The 26318-nt window shown below is 46.3% G+C and overlaps 1 pseudogene; it reads right to left on the reverse strand.

The window, feature by feature from the left end:
- Nucleotides 1–573: 573 nt before the first annotated feature.
- On the reverse strand, nucleotides 574–2094 carry LOC108939523 (ankyrin repeat domain-containing protein 1-like; annotated as a pseudogene).
- Nucleotides 2095–26318: the final 24224 nt, after the last annotated feature.

Genomic DNA, 26318 nt, shown 5'->3' on the forward strand with positions numbered 1-26318 from the left:
CTTTAAAGGATCTCAATTTCTGTTTTGGCCTTTACGTTATAATAATAATTGGGGCAGCTGGTAGCGCAGTGGTTGGAGCTGCTCCCTTTGGTCCCAAAAGGTCGTAGGTTCGAGCCTCACCTCCAACTGTAGTATCCTTGAGCGAGGTATTTACTGTAAATTGCTCCAGTAAAATTATCCAGCTGTATAAATGGATAAATAATTGTAGCCTTAACATTGTACATCACTTTGGAAAAAAGCATCTCCTAAATGAATAAACGTAAATAATGTGAAGCGACGATGAGCTCTGGTTCTTTTCGTAAATATTATGGCAAAATTTGCGAGCTGAGCTGCCTTCCAAAGCCATGATTTAAGTACTTTCCCAGGCCATTTGGAAAAAATCCCTTCCGTCAGACAAATGCAATTTTCTGCCAACTCATGCAGGTTGAATTGCTGTAATTATGAAAATAAAGCCCGGCGGCAAAACATCCATTGCGAATACATATTTGTACAGCGCAGGTAATAGATGAGCGTGTACCACCTGTATCGCCAGCATGGCGTCAGTTCACATCCTGGCACATTACATTTCTGCCTTTACCCTAGAGCGCTCCCTTTTTTTTTTTTTAAGTAACCGAGGATGGATTTGGCTCCGCTCTGCCACTCAAGGACGCTCTCCATCAGTGTCTTCCCTTCCTATTCAAAGAGGTACAATGTAGGTACATCACTCTCACCTCTGGTGTGCCACAAAAATCAGCTGTATATGTTTTCAGACAGTCGGCGGTGCCTTAACCACATACTGCCGAGGACACGGCTCTGTTCTGAGGTGCCACCAGGTGGCAGTGTTCACTGGGACACCCTCGGTGCTGTATTATGTTTGGGTAACTGCATGGGTGGGGGGTGAACAGAATGGGCTGGATTGTCCTACCAAAGACAAAAACCCAGGGGAAGGACATGAGCGGTGCAAAAAATGCCACTGCTGACTAAACATAACCGAGCGCTGAGCCGCATTCCATGTCGAAGACATTGGATCCTTTGTTGCCGTCGGCCCGAACCGTCGAGTGCGGAATGCGGAGACGTGACGGCAGATACATTTAGGGACGCGTTTGCATCGGGGTGAATCGCTGGCCGAGCACTTACGCCGTTTTAAGCGTGGGGTTCGCGCCGTGGATCAGGAGCAGTTTGATCATCCTGAATCGGTTCAGCCTCACGGCGTCGTGAAGGGGCGTGTCTCCATCCTGGGAGGACCGTGCAAGGTCGTGTTACGGGCCTTTTCCCTCGAGCGGGTCCCGAAGATGTGGGCGAGCGAGGGGGCGGGGTGGGTGAGCGAGGGGGGATGGGCAAGGCTTATCCCTGCCCCGGGCGTCGATGTCCGTGCCGCGGTGGACGAGGTGCTGTACTCGTAATGTCCCATCCTCACGGTGACATGCAGGGGAGTGCTGTGCGCCTGGGGGGCGGTGTGGAAACGGTGACGGGCATGCTTTTGGACCCAAAGATGGGATCTCCCGTCACCAGGAGACCCTACCTTGTCCCTCGAGCTGAGCTTCCCGCTGCGGTTGAGCAGCAGCTCCAGAGCCGGCAGAGAGCCGTCCCGACAGGCCCGGTGGACGGCGGCGCGGTCGAGCTGCGGAGGGTTCTTCGGCGCAGCGAGCGAGATCTACTAAACGCGCATAAGCCCAGAGAGCAGGTTTCGCCGGCATCTACCTTGTCTCCGTCGGGATCTCCTCCATCGGCGAGGTACTTCACCACCGGTACCTTGTTCTCCACCGCGGTCTCCAGGAATGCCCACTGTCCACCCTCTCCGCCTGCAAGGTATTTTTTTCTGTGCTGCAAGCTGCCGGCACCGTGCTCACGGCGAACCGTACGTCTCGTTGATTCCCGATGCTGATTGTGGAGTTCGCTCCCTGAGTCCGTAACGAAGCCTTTCACGATTTATCTGCGCCCGGCGGGAAAGGGCGTCACTTACAAGGGCTATCGGCTCCGACTCTTCGTTGAAAACCTGAGCCTCTTCGTCTTCCTCCTCTTCTTCAGCCGCGGAATGTTCCGGAGGTCGTCGAAGGTCTCCAGTTTTAGGCGGCCACCTTTGTCCGCCTGCCTGACTGGGACAAGGAGTCTCATGGCTTTATAGCAGGGTACTTTACTCTTGTAACACCCAGGCTATTGGCTCAAGTAGGGCGGGGCCCGTTTCCCTCACGTTCAACATTCCCAGGCTGACGACCCCCTCGCACCCTGGACCGGGGGGCGGGTCTTCGCGTGACCTCAGGCTGTCTTGTTTCTCTTCGTTGACGGCCGTCTCGTACCGGCCCTCCGAAAACTCCTCGCCCGCCCCTTTGACCTCACTCCTTCCGCCGGAAACCTTGGCAGGGTAGAAGCGAAGGGGGCATCCATGAGCAGTGCTCACATTGCACCTACCTGCGTGCCCCACCCCCCGACCCCCACTTGACCGGGTGAGGGACGCAGAACGGTTTGTGGAAGCAGAAAGAGGAGCGGTCCGTGTCCTTCCTTCAACTGCGGACGCTCGATGTCTCGTATTCGCCCTCGCGGATGTACTTGTGAAGATCAGTTTTTCTTACAATCCATCGCTGTACCTCAGCCTTCCATGCGCCCATATGCATCGGGACCCGGCAACTCTTCCACTAATGAAAATATTCCACTCGTTTGGCCTGATGGTAAACAAAAAGACCGCGATACGCCAACGTTTAAGTGAATATGAATGTGTCATTTTTCTAGCAGGGACCAGAATTAAACAATTCTCTGACATTTTTTACCCACATTCAACACCACAACCCGCTGGGACTCGAATTAATATATACATTTATTTCACTTTTCCCCAAAGCAACTTAAAGTGTTCAACTACTACACTTATTTACCAATTTATTCAGCTGTTGTAAGGGTAAATACCTGGCTTAAGGGTACAACAGCTAGAGGTAGGATTCAAACCGGCGACCAGGGGAGGTCTACCCTCGGTGGGACGGCTGGTACCGCGTGTTAGAGCTGCTGCCTTTGGAGCCAATGGTTGCATGTTTGAATCCCATCTCTGGCTGTAGTAGCCTTGAGCAAGGTACTTACTCTAAATTGCTCTAGTAAAATTACCCAGCTGTATAGGTGAACATCTGTAGATGCCCTAGCCTTGGGAGTTGCTTTAGAGAACAGTGTCAGCGAAATGAATAAATCCTAAGTGTCATAGAGTTAATGAAAAAGCGACAGAAGACATAAATGTGAGACTGATCCACACAAGAGGCACAAGCTTTGTTTAGACCACCTAGCAGCTCCCCAGCGCTGTGGATCCAGTGTGAACGCTCAGCCCTCCGGGTGCCCCAGCTGAGCATCGTTTATGTGAGCTACAGGCTGCTGGGGAGTGAGGTCATAGTCTAACCCGGGCACAGGAAGCAAAGCATCCCCTCGCCTGAGGGGTCACCGGGAAGGCCTCGTGTCAGCCGCACGTGTTCGGGAGAGGAAGCCCAGCAAAGTCCCGTTTCGCCGCCGCGAATCGGGAGAAAGAAACCCGAGGGGAGAGGCTGCTGGGCAGCTCAGGAATCCCACCCCCCGACCCCACCATCCTAGGCCTTCGAACCCACGCACGTGACAGCTCGTGCTGACTCGGACACCTCGTCACGTCGCTTTGCGGTAAAACGGGAAAGGATGACACGAGTAACGAGCCGCGTTCGCGCAGCTATTAATAAAGGCGAAGCGCTGCTCTTCGCCGCCCTCCTTTGCATCACAGCAAGTCTGTCGTTTGTTCTGAAGACAAACCATTAAACTGAGTCATTTCGTTTGGCCAAAGCTGCCAAACAAAATGACTCAATTGATTTGTCTTTCTCTTCCAAAGTTTCTCTTCATACAGTCCCTCGGTATAATAGTGAAATTATTAAATTCATTCCTACATTTCAAGAAGCCTGTGATATAATCCCACTTATTGATCAGACACTTTTGTCCAGAGCAACTTCCAATGAACTCTATGTAGCGTTACCAGCCCACACACCTTATTCACCGTGGTGACTTACACTGCTAGATACACTAGGTCACTCATTCATATATTAGTGGAACACACACACTATGGGTGAAAGGGAACAGCATGTCTTTGGAGTGTGGGAGGAAACCAGAGCACCTAGAGGAAACCCATACACACACAGCGAGAACATGCAAGCTCCACACAGACTGAGTGTGGGGATCAAACCCAAGTCCTCTCGTACCACCCAGGTGCTGTGAGACAGCAGCACTACTCACTGTGCCACCCTGCCGCCTGTCCCCAGTGCAACTGACAGCTGTCATTCATCACAAATAAGCAAAACCGAATGGCACGGCAGCTTTGCAAATGTCCACATATCCTTTCAAACATTCTGCACTTTCTGTGCTCTGTTCAACACCCCAATTCCACGATTACGCCAGGCCTTTGCGCGCTCCGTACGTTACACAGAAGCCAATGTACACACAGAGTCTGAAACGCTTGTCCCAGGTGGGGTCTCAGGGAGCCAGAGCCTAACCCGGCAACCGGGGGTATAAGGCTGGAGGGAGAGAGGGGGACACCCAGGACTGGACGGCAGTCCATGACAAGGCACCCGAAGCAGGACTCGAACCCCAGACCCGCCCGCGAGCAGGACCCGACCAAACCTGCTGCGCCACCGCACCCCCCCAAAGATGTTCTGAATATTTCAATAACATGTAATATTAAAATGTACTTTTGATGCCTAAATTGGTACGTCTGTCTAGCTGCGCAGCTGAAGGCTGTACTCCATTAACTTCTTGAAAGAAACGCCGTGCTCAGAGCGCACGTTTCCTCTCAAAGTGCGAGCAAATCCAGCGACAGATGGCTTTTGGTAATTATCAGAGAGCAAACTGAAATTCGGCTGCCGGCACCTCGGGCCTCGTGCTGTCGGACGGAAGCGTCTCTGGCGAGGTGTTCAAGTGGCGCGCGTGCGCAGCCGGGCCGCCTCGTGCCGAGAAGCGGAGCCCTGTGAAGCGCTCTCTAAAGGGCCGGATGAGGGATTCGTTTTTATTTCCACCCGCCGTGAGGAGCGCCGAGGCGCCGCGTGCGGAGCCTCGCAAGGCGAGATGCTGTTTGTTGTGGACAACAAACGCGGGGAAGGCGAAGCAAGCGTGCGCCTCGAACGCTTCTGGGCCAAAAGAAAAAATTATTTATTTGTTTATTTACTTCTTTCCAAATCAAACAACTGGCACAATATGCCAGGGTGCGATACGTGATGCCGAGGCCGTTGCCGGGGAAAGAGAAGCGATGGACAGAAAAATCATCCTGTTTCATACAGTTCGGAGGCGGTTCTTTTTCCATCACTGTGTTTAAAAAATCGTAGAGCGCTGCTTAAAAGTGTGCGCAGCCCTTGTGTCCCTTACTTTTACCACGAAACGGTTATTTAGTGAGAATCAGTGTTTCTCATGTGACATAATAGGTGTGTGATGACCAGTTCCATATGTTGCTTTATAGGAAATTGTGTGTGTAGTAGAAACACACAAGTAGCGCAGATGCAAAAATAAGTGCAGCCCAAGCTGAACTGGTTAAAGAGAGTAGGTAAGTAGGGTCAGGGGGGTAAATCATAGTCATTTGTTCATTTTATTGGTTTAATTTGATATGTTATACAAGAATAATGAACATCCTTGCAGTGTTTAAATTTATCTGGCACTTTTCCCCAAATTGACTTACAATTATTTACCAATTTATACAGCTGTGTAATTTAGGGTAAGTACATTGCTCACATTGGGTCGGTCCGGGTCCTGCTCTTCGGCAGGTCTGGGGTTCGAGTCCTGCTCGGGGTGCCTTGTGACAGACTGGGGTCCCATCCTGGGTGTGTCCCCTCCGGTCTTACTCCCTGTGTGTCAGGTTAGGCTCCAGTCCCCCGTGCCCCATATGGGGCGAGCGGTTTGGACGGACATCGCTCACATGTATTACAGTTGGAGGGGGGGATTTGAACCCGCAGCCTTTGGGTCTAAAGGCACCACCTTTAATCACACCACTTGCAGTTGTAATACATAGTTACATTACACTGCGCTTCCCAGTTCCTTACAAATTTTTGAATCGAAAGGAATTCGCCCAACTGACAATGTATGAATTTCACTTTCAGTTTCCAGAAGAATCTATGTGTGCTATGACTTTCTAGCTGCTCATATACATTATTTTATTATACTGTAACCCTCAATTTATTATGACCCTCAAGTGACCTCAGCCCTTCCTGTAAATGAAAAGGAAAACATCTTTTGAACATATAGTGTCACATTTTGCGAGCTCAGACATCCATTTACATTTACATTTATTCATTTAGCAGACGCTTTTGTCCAAAGCAACGTACATCTCAGCAAAAATACAATTTATGCATTACACTGAGAGGAGGAGACATAGCTGCAGACATGAAAGTCTCAAGCAAACCTAGTTTGTTCCCCACCACTTGCTACACCGAGGTTCATCGATCAAGTAGGTGCATAAGACACAGATAAATCCCGATACCCAGACCAATTTTTTAAAAAATTTTTTTAGAAAATATTAGAAGATACACAAGTGAGCAGAACAATAGTGGAGTAATGTCTGAATAAAGGTTGTATCTGGGGATGCTTCTGGAGTTACGATGCGTGAACATCCGTACAGATATATAAGATATATATATATATTATATAGATACATTTATTCCTTAGTCTATACTAAAAAAAACATTTTGATATTACCTGTCTAATTATACAAAGGTTCTTCATACATTTGGTTAAAGATGCCAGATAACTTTGTTTCAGTCTTCTTAAATAAATGGTACAGGGGGTGTGGGGGCGGGTTGGGGGGGGGTGCCATGCCTGCACAGCACGATAACTCTTCATAAACGTACAGGAAGTGAACACGACTTCATCTCAATATAGTACCTTAACATGCAACTGTGTTACATGAAACTCTTTCCATTTGTGCAACACTGTTTGCAACATTTGGGTTTAATTTCAGTAAGAATGATAGGTTTTAATTGACACCGCTGTGTATCCCATCCCTGTAGCGTCACGGCCTCGTACGACCCGAACGGTCCTCACAACGTCGGGCCGTGCAGGAAGTCTGGACCGATCTGCCGATGAAACACGGAGGTCAAGAACCGTAGAAAAGTTTATTCCGGATCCTCGTTTTGTTGACAAAAGCAAAGTGTGTCATCAACAAATGTGGATGTTTTTCAGACCAGTGCAGGAAGATTAATTTTTTTCCGAGGCTATTCCATTTTTGCAGCGGATTTTCAATGATGCGTTTCCGCACCCGCTTTTAAAGCTCTTTAACCTTCAAAAACTATGGCCGGAAATCCTTCCGATTGTTCGTTAGTGATAAAAGACATGGTTGGCATGGTTTTCACTGGTACGCATTTATATGTGACAAAATATGAAATGTTGCATGCGCAAAGTTCTGTGAATATGTTTTGGTGCGGACTCCTAGGGTTCCATAAGTGTCCCTCCCAGCGTATGACCCCTAGTCTATGACGCCTCCGCTGATGAATATACTATGGACAACACGGTTTCCTTCCATACTTAGAGGAAATTACCCCACTCACTACACCTTCCCATGGGAATGTGGACCAGTGTGTGTTCCCCGGACACCGGGCGGTCTGAAAAAGGCCCCGAACGAGGGTCGCCGCTCCTCCCGCGTGGCATTGATCTCCAGCCTTTCTCCACGTCTTCATTCAGTTCCTTTCCTCCGTTCGTTGCTCTTCCCACCAGAAGGTGTTAGGTTTGAAGAGGTTGCAAGCGCTTCTTTCTCCGCTGCGCGTTCAGACATGGTTTCCTCTTGGATGGCTTTCAGATCTCTGCCCCCGTCCCCAACCCGTCGGCGTCACCGTCGGTCGCAGAGAGCCGCTCGGCCAACCTGGCCCACCTGGCAAAACAAACACGGTGTCGTGATGGTCACGCAGAAATCAGCGTTTGAAAGAAAGTTCTTAAAACGTGTCGTGAAAAGATGCGGACAAGCACTCGGAACAAAAACCGTGGGACTCGAGCCAACACAAAAAAAAATTTAAAAAAATCACAGCCGTCAACATTCAAGATTGAAGTCCTTCGGAAATTCGTTTTGGTTTGATTCCGATTTGGCTTGAATTTCGATAAAAGCAAACCTCCAAGTACTTCAATACATTCTATCGTCCTATATGAGGACATCATACACGTACAACTGGGTGTCTTTACATTCCTAAATATATATATTTTAATGCGTGTGAATGAGTTTATACAGCGCTAATGTAAGAGGTTTGCTGTGCCAACTTATACATCATTTATAGGGGGAATTTGATAAGGGCTTTAGTGGAGAGGTTGGCACTTTCTGTCGAAGGTGAACCCCAAGGTCAGGTGCTTATTTTTTAATGAGACCATCGTGTGATCTTTCCCCCATCTGCCTTTCTCAGCTACGTCGTGCCGATGGGGCCGTGAATGCGTATTGATGGGTACGTGTTGTACTGTGATGCTTTTTCACCATGCATCTATTATAAGTAAGCAACGGCAGGAAAACTGCACCCAGACCACGCCGGTATATTTTGCCGACAGATAAATTGCTGCTGTGTATCAGGCAGCCCGGCGAAGGAAGCTGCTGGGGGAGAAGAGTTTTTCCGACTTCTGCAGCGAACCGATATCGAATGTTGCGTTTTGGAAGACGGAAGCATGGGGACGCTGAGCAGAGGACGTGGAATAAATAGGGTGTCGGACTGCGACCGGACCCGTAGCCCCGGGGCGTTTTAACGACCAAAGGTGTCGGTCCGTTGGCGGAAAACGCGTAAATGAACGTGTGACCGAGTAGATTGGTGGGTGCTGGCAGCGACCCCCGACAGCTGCCGCTCGGAATGTGGCGTGCGGTTCGATCTCACGGTTCCCAGAAGCACCCCTCCCCCGTGGAGGACCCCGGCAGAGCGCCTCCCGCCGGAAGGTCTCGGCCCACCGCCGCACACCGCTGCCTATCCTACGCTGGGATGGCAAGAAGAGTTGATGGCCAGAGCTGCCGGTCCCCAAACGGTCCGGCTATGGGGTGCAGCAAGAGCCAAAATGATGAAGACACAGAAAAGAGAGGGAAACGGTTGGAAACGGACTGTACAAGGTAGAGAAGGTGAGGGTCCGAGGACACCGACGCTCCTCAGGGGTCAGGAACCGGCTCCGTTTCATCGCTGCGCGTTCAGCGAGTCGCCGTAGGTCGGCTCCCGAGGGCAGAACGGCGCAGAACCCGAAACGGGCGCGGCCGGTTTGCGTAAGGCAGCGCGCTGTTGTGTCCAAAATGCCACCAGCGTGAGCGTCGCCGCAGGAAGAGCGAAGAGAGCACATCATGTCTTGAGTCACAGAAGCAACCGCTGAACCGCACAGGAAACGTAGCCCTTGGCAGCGACACGGCCCATCGTGACGAATGTGAATTTCATACGCGGAAGCGCACCGAGAGGCCTTTGACGACTTTTGGTCGGCTCCCTCGCACCTGCACACTACTGTAAGCGCAGAAAACGACAGAAAGAACCCAAATCCTATCACTTTTGCAAGGTGTTTATAGGGAGAGAAACATGCGACGTGTTCGAGAAGAGGAAATATGTCCCCGTCTTCATTATCTGACGAACATTCCCAGCAAGGAAATGTGTCAGACATTAAAAAAATTAAATCTGTATGTAACTTATATGGTGGGTGCGGTGGTGGACTGGGTCGGACTGGGTCCTGTTCTCCGGTGGGTCTGGGGTTCGAGTCCCACTTGGGGTGCCTTGTGACAGACTGGTGTCCTGTCCTGGGTGTGTCCCCTCCCCCTCCAGCCTTATGCCGTGAGTTGCTGGGTTAGGCTCTGTGACCCTGTATGGGACAAGTGTGTGTGACTAATATTATTCCAATATTATTAATGTTACTGGGGACAGCTGGTGGCATAGTGGTTAGAGCTGTTCCCTTTAGACCCCATGGTTAGAGGTTCAACTCTCTCCTCTGGTTGTAGTACTCTTGAGCACAAGGTACTTACACTAAATTGCTCAGCTGTATAAATGGGTAAATAATTGTAAACTTAACTTTTACTTTGGAGAAAAGCATCAGCTAAATGAGTAAATGCAAATTATTGTAGAACCAAGGAAAAATGGTTACAACTTACTATACCTGTTCACAAATGGCAGTCTTCAGGGGCAAGAAAAATGTGTCATTTCAGCTTTTTGGATTCCAAAAACAGATTTCTGTCAATTCTTGTAATTATAATTCTCAGGCATACAGCTGCGAGTTTTTAAATTATAATAACAGACGCTCTTCGAACTCCTCTTATGAATATGCTTAGTAACGTCCATGGAGCAAAACACCGAACTCTGAATATTGGTTTCCATTCCTGACGAACTCATAGAATTTTAATTCTAACGCACGTGTGAGATGTTTAGATTTTGTGTCGTTTCTGCGAAAAAAAAAAACACAATGTGTGTCTTAAAGGGTGAAGGAAAAACGCACATCTTCCTCACCGGGTGAAAATACAAGTTTTCACATAAGCGCAGCAGAGCTGCTGAATTTGCAGATGTGAAAAGACAGGATGGTGTGGATGGCGTCTTAATGAGAGTCCTGTTAGGAAAAGCAGCGCGACTCACATCCAATGCTCTTCGCGGTGAAGGATGACGGCCCATTGAAAGTGGCGAAGAAGTGGCTGTGTTTGCTTATTTTCTGCCAAGGAAAATGGATCACGGAGAGCAGAATAACAAAATACTGTATCCGCACAAATCATAATGCCGGCAAGATATGGCGTAGTGCAAACGGTCCCGGCAGAGACCCTTAGAGCGTCTTGACAGCGTTCAGGGGTGTCAGGTAGAGCGCTGGATAAGGAGTGGCCCTGATTTAAGGAACTGAAATAATCCAGGAAAACATCATTTATCTGACACTTTTCTCCAAATCAACTTGTAATGTTGAGGTTACAATTATTTTCCCACTTACACAGCTGGGTAATTTTACTGAAGCCACTGAGAATAAATACATTGCTCAAGGGTACTACAGCTGGGAGTGGGGACTGAACCTGCAACCTTTAGATCCAAAAGCAGGAGCACTGATCGCTACACTACTAGCTATCCTGCTTACGTGCCCTTAAACTGTTGGTGTTCAGGCTAAATGCAACAAATCCATTATAATGGTCATAATAAATGTTACTCCACATTTATTTATTTAACAGACACTTTTCTTCGAAGCCCCTTCCAATGAACTCTACGTAGTGTTATCAGCTCACACACCTTATTCACCGTGGTGACTTACACTGCTAGATACACCACTTACACTGTATCACTCATCCATACATCAGTGGAACACACACACACACTCTCTCTCTCTCTGTCTGTCATTCACACTCCATGGAGGAACCTGAACAGCATGTCTTTGGAGTGTGGGAGGAAACCAGAGCACCTGGAGAAAACATGCAAACTCCACACAGACTGAGCAGGGACTGAACCCACATCCTCTTGGACCACCCAGGCGCTGTGAGATAGCAGCACCACTGTGCCACCCTATTGTTGTAATTGTTATGTAGATTATTATTGTAATCGATTATTATAATTGCCATCAACAGCTATGAAACAAGTAACATGTAAATCATGACAAACATTATTGTACTACTGTAACAGTAGTCATTGTGAGGGACAGCTGCTAGGGTTGTATTTAAAGCTCCTGCCTTTGGACCTAGCGGTCTCCCGTTCATATCTCATCTCCAGTTGTAGTACCCTCAGACATGGTACTTTACCTAAATTGCTGTCATAAAATTACCCAGCTGCAAAAAAGGGTAAATACACACATTTTCAGAACCGCTTGTCCCATACGGGGTCGCGTAAGGCTGGAGAGGGAGGGGACACACCCAGGACAGGACGCCAGTCCATCGCAAGGCACCCCAAGCGGGACTCAAACCCCAGACCCATGGGAGAGCAGGACTGTGGTCCAACCCACTGCACCACCGCACCAAAGGGTAAATAATTCGAAGTAATTTTGGACAAACACGTCAGATAAATGTACCGATGACCCCTATTGGTTTGCGGACCTTCACAAGGCCAGTTAACGTGTTTCGCTATTACATGGTTCCTGCCTCTGGACATTTCTGGGTCAATGCTCTAAAATACAGTTGTGTACCTACAGCGGCCAGCAGGTGGAGCAGTGGCTGAACCGCCACTCCCCGAACTCCAGCTTTATAAATGATCCATTTACAACTGCCGCAAAGTAATTATATCCTGCTTTCAGCCGTTTTTCATCCTCCCTGGGAATTCACGAGCCTCCCGTGTGTAACACATCCTGGGGGTCACGTTCGATACCCGCAGCACATGCCAGGCTCACCCCTGCTCCAACTCTGGTGTAGCCTCGCGCCTCTTCACATTCCTTTCCTTCACATGGGAGTTAGTGAGAGGAGCTATGGCCAAAATCTCATGACCGACCGTCACCATCCATCTTCCGTACTTTGATGGTTTTTACACACAGTGCCACTTGAAAGTATGTGAACCCTCTAGGGATGGCCATTATTCTTGTACAAAATATTAAAATAAACTCATCAAATCTAAATGTTAAATCTTAAACTTATAAAATGAATAAATGATAATACTTTGAAATGACCTTAATTGAAATGAAGGCTTTATTGTCATTATACTGCTGTGCAAAACAACAAAATTATGCTCCCTGAGTTCTTTAGACAAGAGCATAAAACACTTTGTACTTTATATACTTTTTCTATATATATATATATATATATATACTGATACTTTATAATCATAATTATCATAATTTATTTTCCGATTCTAAGTTTGCATGTTCTCCCCGTGTCTGTGTGGGTTTCCTTTGGGTGCTCTGGTTTCCTCCCACACTCCAATGACATGCTGTTCAGGTTCCCCCATAGTGTGTGAGTGACAGAGAGAGTGTGTGTGTTCCACTGATGTATGGATGAGTGACCCAGTGTAAGTAGTGTATCTAGCAGTGTAAGTTACCGCGGTGAATAAGGTGTGTGGGCTGATAACACTACGTAGAGTTCATTGGAAGTCGCATAAATAAATGTAACCAATGCAACTTGAGCTTCACTTATTTTTACACCTGCACTACTTGTGTGTTTCTACTACACACATGATTTCCTCTAAAGCAACATATAGAATTGGTTATTACACACCTATTATGTCGCATTAAATACACAGTTTCTCATTAAGCAACTGTTTCATGGTAAAACTAAGGGGCGCAAGCGGTTTCACACACTTCCAAGTAACACTTCTATATGTATATAATTTAAAAACAAAGTGTTCCCTCAATCTGAACCTTATTAAACCCAGAGAAGTAAGCTGTCAGAAAGGCCAGAAGGGGGAAAACTTTAGAATGAAGATTAATGAAAGGTTTACAGTAAGGAATGATGGAAATCTGCTTACAAGGTATAGAATTAAGTTGGATTTCTTTACTGTCCTATGGCAGATTTGTACAGTGAATTTGTATCTGTAAATAAACATTAAACATCACCACAAAAACAGGAATAAACACACCTTTTACTTTTAATTAAACACAGATTTTTTTTTCAATTAATCACTTAAGAAAGCGCATTGCAGTAGTAGTAGTAGCTAATTTCTACACACTTTTTTTTTTCCCTCCCATAATTCTTTTTATCATCTCACATCTCAGATAATTGGCTAGTGCAAAAACTATTTAATAAAAAATACATTCATCAATTTGACTGACACTTGTATTTGGTGGGGAATGAAAAATTGTAGCTTTGTTAGTATTCAGATTATTGCTGTCCTTATCTGCCGCCGTACACACACAAAGGATGAGCAGCATTTCAATTCTGGAAGGGGCACCGTCTCCCGCCTCAAATGTGTCACTGGATGTAATAAAAAATGAGAATGATAAAATTAATAATCTAAACCTGATTGTAGCTTTGCATCATTAAGACAAATCATCTTATTTGTCACCACTCTGCCATGAAGAAACATTTCATCCATAATTCTTATATATGTAATTAATTTTAGAGCATAAAACATAATGCTTATTTTCTTCACTTGAGTGTTTTTTTCTCATTTTACTCACTTTTTCCTCTGTTTAGGCATGGCATTAACCATGTCGTGTATTTTCCACCATGCTAAAGAAGGCAGGATGCCCGCAGGAACACACGTCCTCCCGCTGGACGCCTTCATTGGACCTCCAAACTCCGTCACACCCAAGTTTAGGATTTTTATTTTTTCTTTACTGATTTTGGTGAAATATATCCATAATATTTCAGCAAACGAACAAAAACGGTACTCTGTGATTTAAAATAGTTTCATTGTCCTGGTTGATGTTGTTGCAGCGTTTGGAAGGCCCCTGAGCAACAGGAATCTCTTGGACTATCTGTCTTTTTTGGTGTTTCCAACAAAAAGACGGTCGAGTGGTGAACATGAATGTCCTTCTTGTGATAAGTTTATAGAACACCTTCATTCAGTGGGTTGCATGAACTTGTCACAAAATTCTCAGAGTTGAGGCTATACTACTTGGAGCAGCAGGTGGCGCAATGGTTAAAGATTCTGTGTTGCACTTAAAGGGCCCTCGTTTGAATCCCACTTCCTACCTGAGTAAAGTACTTACCTACCTGTATAAAAAAGTAAATCATCGCAAGTTGCTTTGGAAAAAAGCTTATAGTCCTGTTTTTCCCGTTGAATCTTCCCAAGGGTTTAATGCCATATGTGAACATATATTAAAAATCTGACTATTGGAAATTGCACTAAATGGAACCAGAATTTAAGTTGTCTTGAAAATTACCTTTTAATCACATGAAGACATTAAAATGTTACTTAGTGCATTCGGCTTTAATTTCCTAAAGTCAAAAATCAAAGTGGCTTTATTGTCATTTAAACCGTATACAGTGAAACTGAACAATGTTCCTCCAGGACCACGGTGCTACATAGAAACAACTCAGAGCTACCTACACAATAAGCACACACTTTCTGAACCGCTTGTCCCATACAGGGTCGCGGGGAACCAGAGCCTAACCCAGCACCTAAAGGCGTAAGGCTGGAGGGGACACACCCAGGACGGGACGCCAGTCCATTGCAAGGCACCCCAAGCGGGACTCGAACCCCAGATCCACTGGAGAGCAGGACTGTGGTCCAACCCACTGCGCCACCATACCCCCACACCGTAAACATTAGATATATATTTATCTACATTACATTTACATTTATTCATTCAGCAGATGCTTTTCTCCAAAGCGACGTCCACACACACACACACACACACACACACACACACACACACACACACACACACACACACACACACACACACACACACACAGAACCGCTTGTCCCATACGGGGTCACGGGGAACCGGAGCCTAACCCGGTAACACAGGGCGTAAGGCTGAAGGGGGAGGGGACACACCCAGGACAGGACGCCAGTCCGCCACAAGGCACCCCAAGCGGGACTCGAACCCCAGACCCACCGGAGAGCAGGACTGTGGTCCAACCCACTGCGCCACCGCGCTCCCCAAGCGACGTCCATCTCATAGAAAATACAATGTGTTCATTGCATTAGCAGGAGGAGACATAGTTGCAGATGTGTGATTCTTAAGGAAACTTAATTTGTTTCTTTCCACTTCATGCACCGATGTTCGTCACACGAGTAGGTGCATAAAACTCAGGATAGATGAATCCTGATCACCTTCCTACAAAATTTAAAAAAAAAAATTTTTAAAGGTACACAAACACACACACACACACACATGTTCAGAACCGCTTGTCCCATACGGGGTCACGGGGAACCGGAGCCAACCCGGTAACACAGGGCGTAAGGCCGGAGGGGGAGGGGACACACCCAGGACGGGACGCCAGTCCGTCGCAAGGCACCCCAAGCGGGACTCGAACCCCAGACCCACTGAAGAGCAGGACTGTGGTCCAACCCACTGCGCCACCGCACCCCTCACGGTACACAAACATTTACATACAATACAGGAGTAGCTGTGTAAAGGTTTATCTGGACATGATCATAAAGTTATAATAGAGCATGAAAATTTACATCATACATGAGCTTGAGAGATGATGAGCGAAGTGAGTCCGGAAAAGGTGAGTTTTCAGAACCTTTTTACATGCGGACAGGGATTCAGCAGTTCTGCGTGAGAGGGGGAGGTTGTTCCAACACAACGGAGCCAGAACCGAGAACCTCTGTGCTTTATTTCTCATGGGCAAGAAGTAGTTGGGCAGAGTCTGCTGTGAGGTAAGGATGGATCCTGCGGCTATTATGCAGGATGTATCTGCAGGTTCGGGTTGTGGCTTCAATGTGCTGAGATAAAGATGGACGATAGATAGATTGAGCCAATCGTCGCTCCCAGACTCTTAGCCGAGGAGGTCGGCGACATGAGTGAGTCGTCCAGTTTGATCGATAGATCGTGACAGGAGGAGAGGCCAGCTGGGAGGTGAAGAATCTCTGTTTTGGAGAAGTTGAGTTGGAGGTGATGATCAGACATCCAAGCAGAGATGTCTGACAGGCAGCCGTGCAGAAATGTCTCACGTACTTATATACATGCATGCATTTATATATACAAATATAAACATAATAATAAATATAAACAATAGATATACAATAAATGCTGTTGATATAAACATACTAGTTAGGTTTTAGCAGCAATTTAAGAAAGAAGAGTGCAAAAAAATTGCCAAGGGGGTGGAATGGTGTTCAGTTGAGGGTGTGTGTGTGTGTGTGTGTGTGTGTGTGTGTGTGTGTGTGTGTGTGTGTGTGGGTTGGTGTCAGTCCATTCGCTGGGTATTTAGGAGTCTGATGACTTGGGGGAAGAAACCGTTATACACACAGTCTGTCCGTGAGGCCCGGATGCTTCGGCACCTTTTGCCAGACCGCCGGAGGGTGAAGAGTGTGTGCGGGGGTGCGTGGGGTCATCCATGATGCTGGTGGCTTTGCAGGCGCAGCGTGTTGTGAAAATGTCTTTGATGGAGGAAAGAATCACCCCGATGATATACAGTACCTCCATGTAGCTCTGAGTGACTGAGCACAGTGATCGTGTGTGGAGGCAAAAGAGGAAAGGAAAGAGAACTGGTCACAAAGGGTTAACACTAAGCCTACACATCTGGCTCTTTCAGATCATCAGCGCAGCCTTTATGTGGGGGGAAAAAACCATGTGAAAAGTAAATCCACTCAGAGGAAAACACCTCCAGTTTCACTGGTACTCAAGTCAAATTTTTACACTCCTGTCTCCTTCTCCCAGCATCCATCTGCACACAGATTGACATGAGACCCTCAGCAGAGAGACATGTAACTGCCACGAAAGACACTGCTATCTCAGAGCCCCTGTGTGGCGTGAGAGAGTGTGGGTTCGATCCCTGCTCAGTCTGTGTGGAGTTTGTATGTTCTCTGTGTCTGTGTGGGTTTCCCCCGGGTGCTCTGGTTTCCTCCCACAGTCCCAAGAGATGCTGTTCAGGTTCATCCATAGTGTGTGAGTGAAAGAGAGAGTGTGTGTGTTCCACTGATGTATGGATGAGTGAGCCAGTGTAAATAGTGTATCTAGCAGTGTAAGTCACTCACCTAAATTTAGATGTATTTGGAAGATGCCTTTACCCACTGAGACTTATAAGGTCAGGATGGATGTGATTCTAAGAGTACAAAAGATAAAGATCACATAAGACCAATCTTGCTATAATGTAGAAATGCTGAATTTAGCACTTGCTCCACATATAAACAAGAGCACACAGTGACAGATTAGTCATTGATCACGATCAATTGGATACACAGTTACTTTTGTCATATAAAGCGCTGCTTCAAAGTATGTGAACCCTGTAGGGATGGTCATTATTGTTGCATAAAATGTTAAAGTTTTAAAATCGGGGGGGCACGGTGGTGCGGTGGTGCGGTGGGTTGGACTGCAGTCCTGCTCTCTGGTGGGTCTGGGGTTTGAGTCCCACTTGGGGTACCTTGCAATGGACTGGTGTCCTGTCCTGGGTGTGTCCCCTCCAGCCTTATGCCCTTGGGTGCTGGGTTAGGCTCCGGTTCCCTGCGACCCTGTATGGGACAAGCGGTTCTGAAAATGTGTGTGTGTGTGTGAGAGAGAGAGTTTTAAAATCTAAATGTTAAAATAAACTTATAAAATGAAGGTGTGACTGTGATTTACACCCCCGTCTCCACTTAGCTACTCGGTGTAACCAGTTCAACTTGGGCTTCACTTATTTTCACACCTGCGCTACTTGTGTGTTTCTACCACACACACGATTTCCTCCAAAGCAACATATGGAACCGGTCATCACACACCTATTATGTCACATGAGACACGCTGATTTTCATTAAATAACCGTTTCGTGGTAAAACTAACAGACACTGACTAAAGGCTTCACACACCTTCGAGCGGCGCTGTATGCTGGCGAAACGGTGACGTCGGACTAATTGACTGTTCTTTGTGAATCGCGTGTCTGCATTTGTATCCTTCAGCCTATTATCCAGCGCAAATAAATAACGGTGCGGATACGGTACGAGTGAATGCGGAGGTATTCTCTAATAGGGAGGTCAGGTACTGATGCATCTCAGAACAAAACTTGAGTTCCTTTGCTGAGCACAGCTGGAGCAAAGTCTCCGAAGCTCGGCGATAGAAAGTTCCAGAGAAATAAATTGCAGCTTTTCTCAAAGAAGCACAGAGGACACCTCTCTTCCAGCATCTGTCTCGCTAACGAAAGGTGAGAAAGGAGGAGGAGCCTTCTGGACTGAGCTACTGCCATGAGACATTCGCCCCATCATTTACATTTACATGTATTCATTTAGCAGATGCTTTTCTCCAAAGCGACAAACGTCTCACGGAAAATATAATGTATTCATTACATTAGCAGAAAGAAACACTGAAATCCAGATGTGTGATTCTTAATAGGTTTGTTTCTTTCCACCATATGAACCAATGTTCATCACATGAGAAGCTGCTTTATTCTGAACTTTATCAGAATACCCACGAATCCTGATCGCCTTCCTAGTAATTTTTTTCCTTTTTGAGATACGTATAAACAATTACGTTACATTGACTAGGAGTAGCTGCGTAAAGGTTTATCTGGGCATCATCTTGAAGTTATAGCGCATGAACGTTTACACCTACATGAGCTTGAGAGATCAGTTCTGTCTATTTAGTTCATCAGAAAGAAGAACATCTAAGCAGCAGATGCTCCACAGCCACTGCAGATGTGGACACGTCACGTGCCTGACGAGCGTGCGCAGCGACACGCTCCCTCCGTGAGACAAGAGCATACGACTGAAATGCAGGAGAAAAGTTATAATGAGGATCATTAAGGGAGCTCAGCTGATGAAGTCAGAAATCACAAAATTCTCTAAACGGGGGGGCTGCGTGGCAAGTGACAGCGTTTTGTAATTTTAATTATAGTTTTTAATTATAGTCAAGCTGAGAAGCAAAGGTACAAATATTTAAATCCAGATAATTTTCGAATAGCAACCTTCCCAACAAGCTGCCCTGGGGTCCTTATGAGAAAATATAAATAACATGTATGGTGGCACAGCAAGTAGTACTGCTGTCTCATAGCGCCTGGGTGGTGCGAGAGGATGTGGGTTCGATCCCTGCTCAGTCTGTGTGGAGTTTGCATGTTCTCCCTGTGTGTGCATGGGTTTCTTCTGAGTGCTCTGGTTTCCTCCCACAGTCCAAAGACATGCTGTTCAGGTTCCCCCGTAGTGTGTGAGTGACTGAGAGAGAGAGAGTGTGTGTGTTCCACTGATGTATGGATGAGTGACCCAGTGTAAGTAGTGTATCTAGCAGTGTAAGTCACCGCGGTGAATAAGGTGTGTGGGTTGGTAACACTACATAGAGTTTGTTGGAAGTCGCTTTAGAGGAAAGTGTCTGCTAAATAAATGTAACACATTTAGCACAGAGATGTACCGCAATAGATGGGTGATGACAACCAAGGTGCACATTTAAAGACCAGTGTGGTTTACAAGCCAAAAGGCGACAAAGAAGAGGAAGCAAAACATCACTTTTTAATAAGTGTTTACCAGCACCAAGTAAAAAAAAAAGATGAAAAGCTCACTTTCAGTTTTACTGTTAAACCGGAGATCAGGAGACTCGAACTACGACCTACGCAGCGGAAGAGGTAATGACAGAATGTTTAATTAATGTATGTGAATGTAATGTTTGGGCTTGGCACAGTGGCGCAGCAGGTAGTAATGCCTCTTCATTGCTTCCCGGACCGTTTGACTGCAGGTTCAAATCCAACTGAAGCTGTGTGAAGTTCCCTGTGTCTGTGTGGGTTTTGTCCAGGTGCTCTGGTTTCCTCCCATAGTCCAAAGATGTGAATCAGTGACCCTAAATTGGCCATACTGTGTGAGTCTGTGTGTGTGTGTGTGGCTGCTCTGCAACCGACGGGTGAGTTGTTACCTTCTTGCGATGGTGCCCAGTGGAATAGGCTCCACAGTACTGTGACCCTGACACAGACGAGGAAGTAAAAACTGAGTGACCAAGAGCTGGAGATTATACATGGTTCCAAAAATGTCAGCTGAGGTCCAAAATGCTGAAGCTTAGCAAACTTTACAACAATTATTGCAGCAACTGACTTTAAAACCAACGCACTCCCTTAGAGGCCTTTAAAATGAGGAATTCAAAGCTTTTTTAGGAGCTGTGCCTTAACCACGCTGACGCGGCACCCTAATATACCGAATACAGTTATCAAAAAAATTACAGAAAAGTTATTCATGTTTTAATTACCATGTAGCGATGTGTGTTTCCACACAGCTTGATCCCGACACTAATTCCCAATTAAGCTCAATAATTTTTTAATGACCGAATCAACTCTCACCAATTATACGGATTAGAAGCAGACCAGCAGAGAAAGTGATCCATAGGTTTACCGTTTAAAACTGATGTGGTTATATAGGCTATAGGGTTAGGGTTTGCTCTTCCTGTGAAAAAGTCCATAGCAGTGCTTTAATATGTTAATCTTGTCTCCATCATGTATTTGTGTCACTTTCTGTATGTGAACTTTTATGCATATCTTGCACTTGGATGGTTATAGCTATAGCTTTTGAACAAATATGTGATTCGGGCGAAATGCTTCGTTTCAAAAGGCCTGGGACGCTTACATTTACATCACATTTGTTCGTTTATCAGACACTTTTCTCCAAAGCGACGTGCATCTCATGGAAAATACAATGTGTCCATTACATTAGGAGGAAGAGACATAGTTGCAGATGTGATTCTTAAGTAAAGTTAGTTTGTTTCTTTCCACCATATGAACCAACATTCATCACGCCAGTAGCTGCATAAAACTCAATAGACGATTCCTGATCATCTTCTGACAATTTTTTATTTTTTTTGAGATACACAAACATTTACGTACAATACAGGAGTAGCTGTGTAAAGGTTTATCTGGGCATAATCATAAAGTTATGCTGCATAAACACCTTACATGAGCTTAAGAGATCATGGGCCAAGTGAGTCTGGAAAAGGTGAGTTTTAAGACCCTTTTTAAATGTGGACAGAGATTCAGCAGTCCTGAGTGAGAGGGGGAGGTCGTTCCACCACGACGGAACCAGAACCGAGAACCTCCGCATTTTACATAAAACAGTTAAATGTGTGAGTACAGACAGACAAATAGATTAGCTTCTGGCTCCACACATTCTCCTCACCCTTTCGACACCTTAACCGTATTCATTTTGTAAACAAACACCTGAAATGCACGTAATAAAAAAATAATAATTTGGGGATATTTTCGTATCAGGGAAGATGGATACATTCAGGAGATGCTTTTGCAGAGGGACGGTTATGATCACTGAAAAGGACAATACTGTGGGTCCTCAACTTACAAACACAATTAGGCCCGGAAGCCTGTTCACAACTCAAATTGTTTGCAAATCCAACCAATACATCACAATCTGAAGAGGTATAATAATACAGACATCCCGGAATTTATTCAGCGTTACAGTGCATTAAAAATTCACAGTGGGATTTTTTTTCTATATATATTTATTGATTCATTCATTCCACTTCCATCAGCCACTTGTCTGATTCGGGAAACACAGAGTGTAAGGCAGGGCACAGAGTGGATGGGACCCTAGTCGGTCGAAAGACTTTTATTACACACCTTTTATTAATTTGAAACAGCATTAAAATTAAGTCTGCTTCCAAAATACCGAAAAGGGAAAAATACGTCGTCTTCGCAACGTCCGATCCAACGGCAGCTGTCAACTGACTCATCACATAAGCGTGTCCATTGTTGGTCATCTTGTCACTCATCAGCAGAACACCAGACGCCAGCTGTAAACAACTGAGAAGCGAGTTGAATTAATCCCGTCCCACAGTCCTGCTCAGTTTGGGTGTGTTTTGCTGAATGTGGAAACGCAGACTGCGTTGCTATGGCAACACTTTCCAAAATAGGCAAGTCAGGAAATTACAGGTGCACATCAATAAATAAACTGGAAAATTTTCGTATCTTGAAAAGTTTGCTGCTCAGATCTTCCAAAGACAAGTATCCAATGTACATGGCTGTGAGGTTAACACAAGGGGGTATTTTACTGTAAATAGTACCATAGTTGCTAAATATTGCATTTTGTGATTCAGCAGGCAGTGGTAAGAAAATCCTATGAATACAGAGCAGTCAATACATGAAATAATCTAGTTATCTTTTTAATAAAATTATGTACATCGCTGTATAATTAAGCATAAGGACAGTGTTAAGGTTGTTAAATATTAAATATATAATTAATTTATTGTGTTGACTTTGCATCTATCTCATCTCCAGTACTGTCAGGATCTGTGGAGCAGATCGTATCCCACGTTCTCGTTCCACCCTGTTTTTTTTCTGAATTTTGTTTTGCTCCTCGTTGCTTCTGAAGTTTTTCCAAGATGCTCTTTTTGGACAAAAAAAAATTAGCCATATGACAGTCCTCAAATGAGCCTGTGTGTAATGTGTTATAATTAAATCCTGGCTTTAATTAAATGATATTTTGCACTTGCCAAAAATAACATGTAAGATATGCTGCCTTTTAGCAGGCTGCCCGTGTTTGAGCGTGTGTGTTTCTCACCGGGAACGCATCAGTGAGAAAATAGATTTAGATTCATATTTCCCTCTAGATACTCGGCGTATTAAGGACTTGAAGCAGGTTTCCGGAACCGGGCTGCATTAGGGCCAAAGTCGGTACAGAGACAACAAAACAGAACAAATGTTTTCTCAGACAGTGTATTATTACCAGTGTAAGATACCGATGTTATATCTTCTGAAACGTCAACAAAAACATAGTAGTTGCGCTCAGCAAGCAAGGCAACACATGAATATAGGGCCCCATTTCCACTAAATGCATCCTGAAAAATATTAATAAAATGTTCTTTACTCAATGTGATTATTGTGAATAAATAAAAAAACTACATATGATTTTTTAAAAATTCTAACTCTTTTTTATAAGAATTTGAATGAATGACTGAATGTTAAAATGTATTATAAATTATGCCAACTCATGACCCGAGGCCTCCCAACACACACACACACACAACTTTTACCTCGCAGATGCATCACAGAACAGTGTTTTACATGTCTACAATACAATTATTGTCTTGAAACTTTGGTGATCATTAAAATTGTTTTTGAGAGGAAACTCTACAGGTACTTTCAGCAAACATCTTATTCGTTTTCTGTTGAAATGAAAGACACGTTTGTTGCCTCCTGCGTAGCTTTCAGTTCTCCTTGCAACCATAATGCGCGTGCAAAGTATTAGATACGGCATAATTTCACTGTGAAACCATGTGAAATGCTGAAAAATAACTAATGGTTAATATGAATGGGTTTTGGCTAAGGACCTAAGGCCCCCAGGCCACATTTATGACATTTTCGGGATTTCCTATGTGGAAAAACAGCCACTCGAGTCGATACATTCACATTGTTGCGCTTTGATACACTTTCTTTCCAGTCTCAGGACTAATGATATAAAATCCGATCATTTATTGTGCGCAGGACCCCGAATTACCGCAGTACACAGTACAGTAAGTAGTATCATGTCCCTCCCTCTCATACATGATTTCCACTATCCTCTACGACTCAATCGCAAATTTTGACAAACTTAGTGTGAACTTTTCGGTCACTGTAACTTAGTGTAATGCGGCGAATTATTGATCCACTGTGCATTTCCCACGCGCTCGGCTGGACCCCACGCCACTAACGACAGTGTGTCATTGACCCGACACCCATGGCATTTATTATTCACTGATGTTACGCTAAATCGAGCTGTTTTATTATGTTAATTATTGTGCATAAGAGCTTGTCAGGAGTAGCGAATAGTAGGAGAATTACAGCCATATTATCAGCAACTGGACTCGGTGGAATTTTACTGAAGTTCCTTCACGTTCGGGGGACACGCCCCCAGTTGATACCACTGTATTACCATATTTATTACCATTCGCTGGAGATGTGCTGGAAGTGGGGTTTCGCCCCTGCCGCATTTCACAAAATCCCTTCTTTAAAAGTTGTCTGTGATTGGAGAGAATGTCGAGAAGAGGGATGTTTGGTAAACACGTTCAGTAAACAACACGTGGACCCTTTAAGAAAAGTTATTTTGCGGAGCACTTGGTCGCGCGGAGGATTCACGGCGCGCGTCTTCACTCCGTTTCGTGTGAACGGACGGCCCGTGCGCCGAAACGCCGCGTGTTTACGACACACGGAGGCCCCACGTAAAGTGGATCGTTCGCGCAACGAAATAAATGATTGTGTTGTTGTGTGCGGCGGGATGGTGACGGACACGCGCTCGCACGCGCGTCCCGTCCGCGACCACGTACGGTTTGCGGGGAGTGTGTATATCTGGGAGAGTGAGAGTGTGTGCGTGCGCGCGCGCGCGCGGTAATTGAAGGCTGCGCCCTAGTTTGTGTCCAATCAGAGCGTGTGCGCGCCGCGGAGTGAATAAAGCGGCAACGCGTAAACAAGCGCTCGGAAACTCCTCCGCCCCCCTTTTCTTCTATCATCTTCGCTTAAACGGGGCCCCGCAGTTCCGCGTTTCTCTTCGCGAGCTCCTTCACGCGACGGGTGTGTGTGTGCGCGCGCGCGCGCGCGCCAGAGTCGCGCGGCGCCGCGCTGCAGAAGTGTGTGCGTCGGTTTTTTTTTTTTTCTTTTTTTTTTTCCTCCTTTTCCCTCTTCCCCTCCCTCCCGCACCGTCCGATTCTCGCGAACGTGGATGGCCTCGTGAAGACATGGAAGGTAGGAGATGCGGGTTTGTGACGAGTGGAGGGAGGGGTGAACGGAGGAGGAGGAGAGGGGGAGTGTGTGTGTGTGTGTGTGTGTGTGTGGGGCAGCTCGAGCGGCCGATGCGATTGCGTGTTGTGTTTTCGCGCGGTGAAGTTCAGGGTGGGATGGCAGTGGCGTCATGTGTCACATATAGCTATCCAGTCGACCGGAGGGTTGTGTCCGACCTTGCTCGGCTGCCTCAGCCTGAGCAGCTCGCGTGTTACAGGTTAGTTTTAGTTAAGCCTAAGGTGCCCCGGACTGGCGCTCGCGCCGCGTCGCGAGCTGAAAAGAAGTTGCACTTTGCGTGGATCGCTCGCGACTCACTCCCGCGACACGGACGTTTCGGGGCGACCCCCGGAACGCGTTTGCCCGCGCGCACACACCCCCGGCGAGCCATATTCGCGCATTGACCGTCCCGGCGAAGCTGCGTTCGGGGAGGTGACGCACGACGTGACGCGCGCGACTTCCTGGTGATGATGCGGAGGCTCGCGCAGTACAGTCCCTGTCAGACGCAGGAAGAAACCCCCTCTGTTTCCCCCCCCCCCTCCACCGCGAACCCGAGTCCCGAACGGCTGCATGATGCCGCTTCGTTCCACTTCTCATAGACACGCGGTTGCCTTTGGACGCTCGTGCCGCACCGTGTTTGCTAGAATGTTCGAGCGGAACGTTCACAGTTCGCCTCATTACGTAATGCGGAGGTTACTCGAGTTCAGCGCGCGCTCCGTCCCTTAAGTTCTGCGCAGTTTTAATCATGCACCGCAGACGCAGTTTCGCCTCAGTTTAGAGAGTGTGTGTGTGTGTGTGTGTGTGTGTGTGTGTGTGAGAGAGAGAGGAGTTCCAGTCCGGCACCTGCTGTTGGAGTTACACACCACACTGACTGAGTCACAGCTTGTGCCTGCCGACTTTTTTCCTCTCAGTAGTAGTTAGGGCCTTAAATACAGACAGGAAAGTATGAACAGCCATGGTGGTAAGATGTCTGTACTTAAAGTTGACAGAATGTTGTGAGAACCTGTTCTCGTGTGTGACGAGTGCATCTCCTCACTGTTTACAACGCAAAGAATGGTGCGCAGCTCTCCTTTCCTGTCAGCAGTGCAGGGTCATCACCCCCCCCTCAGAATTGGGCACTGTTGACACTTAAATATATTACATTATATTACAGTGGTTGCCTTAAAATTACAGTAGAATCACTTTCCACCTTGTACATGTTTGTGTTGCGAGAGCGCATGTTCGGTAGCTGTCATACTGGCTC

Source organism: Scleropages formosus, chromosome 24 (genome assembly GCF_900964775.1).
Source record: "Scleropages formosus chromosome 24, fSclFor1.1, whole genome shotgun sequence".
NCBI lineage: Eukaryota > Metazoa > Chordata > Actinopteri > Osteoglossiformes > Osteoglossidae > Scleropages > Scleropages formosus.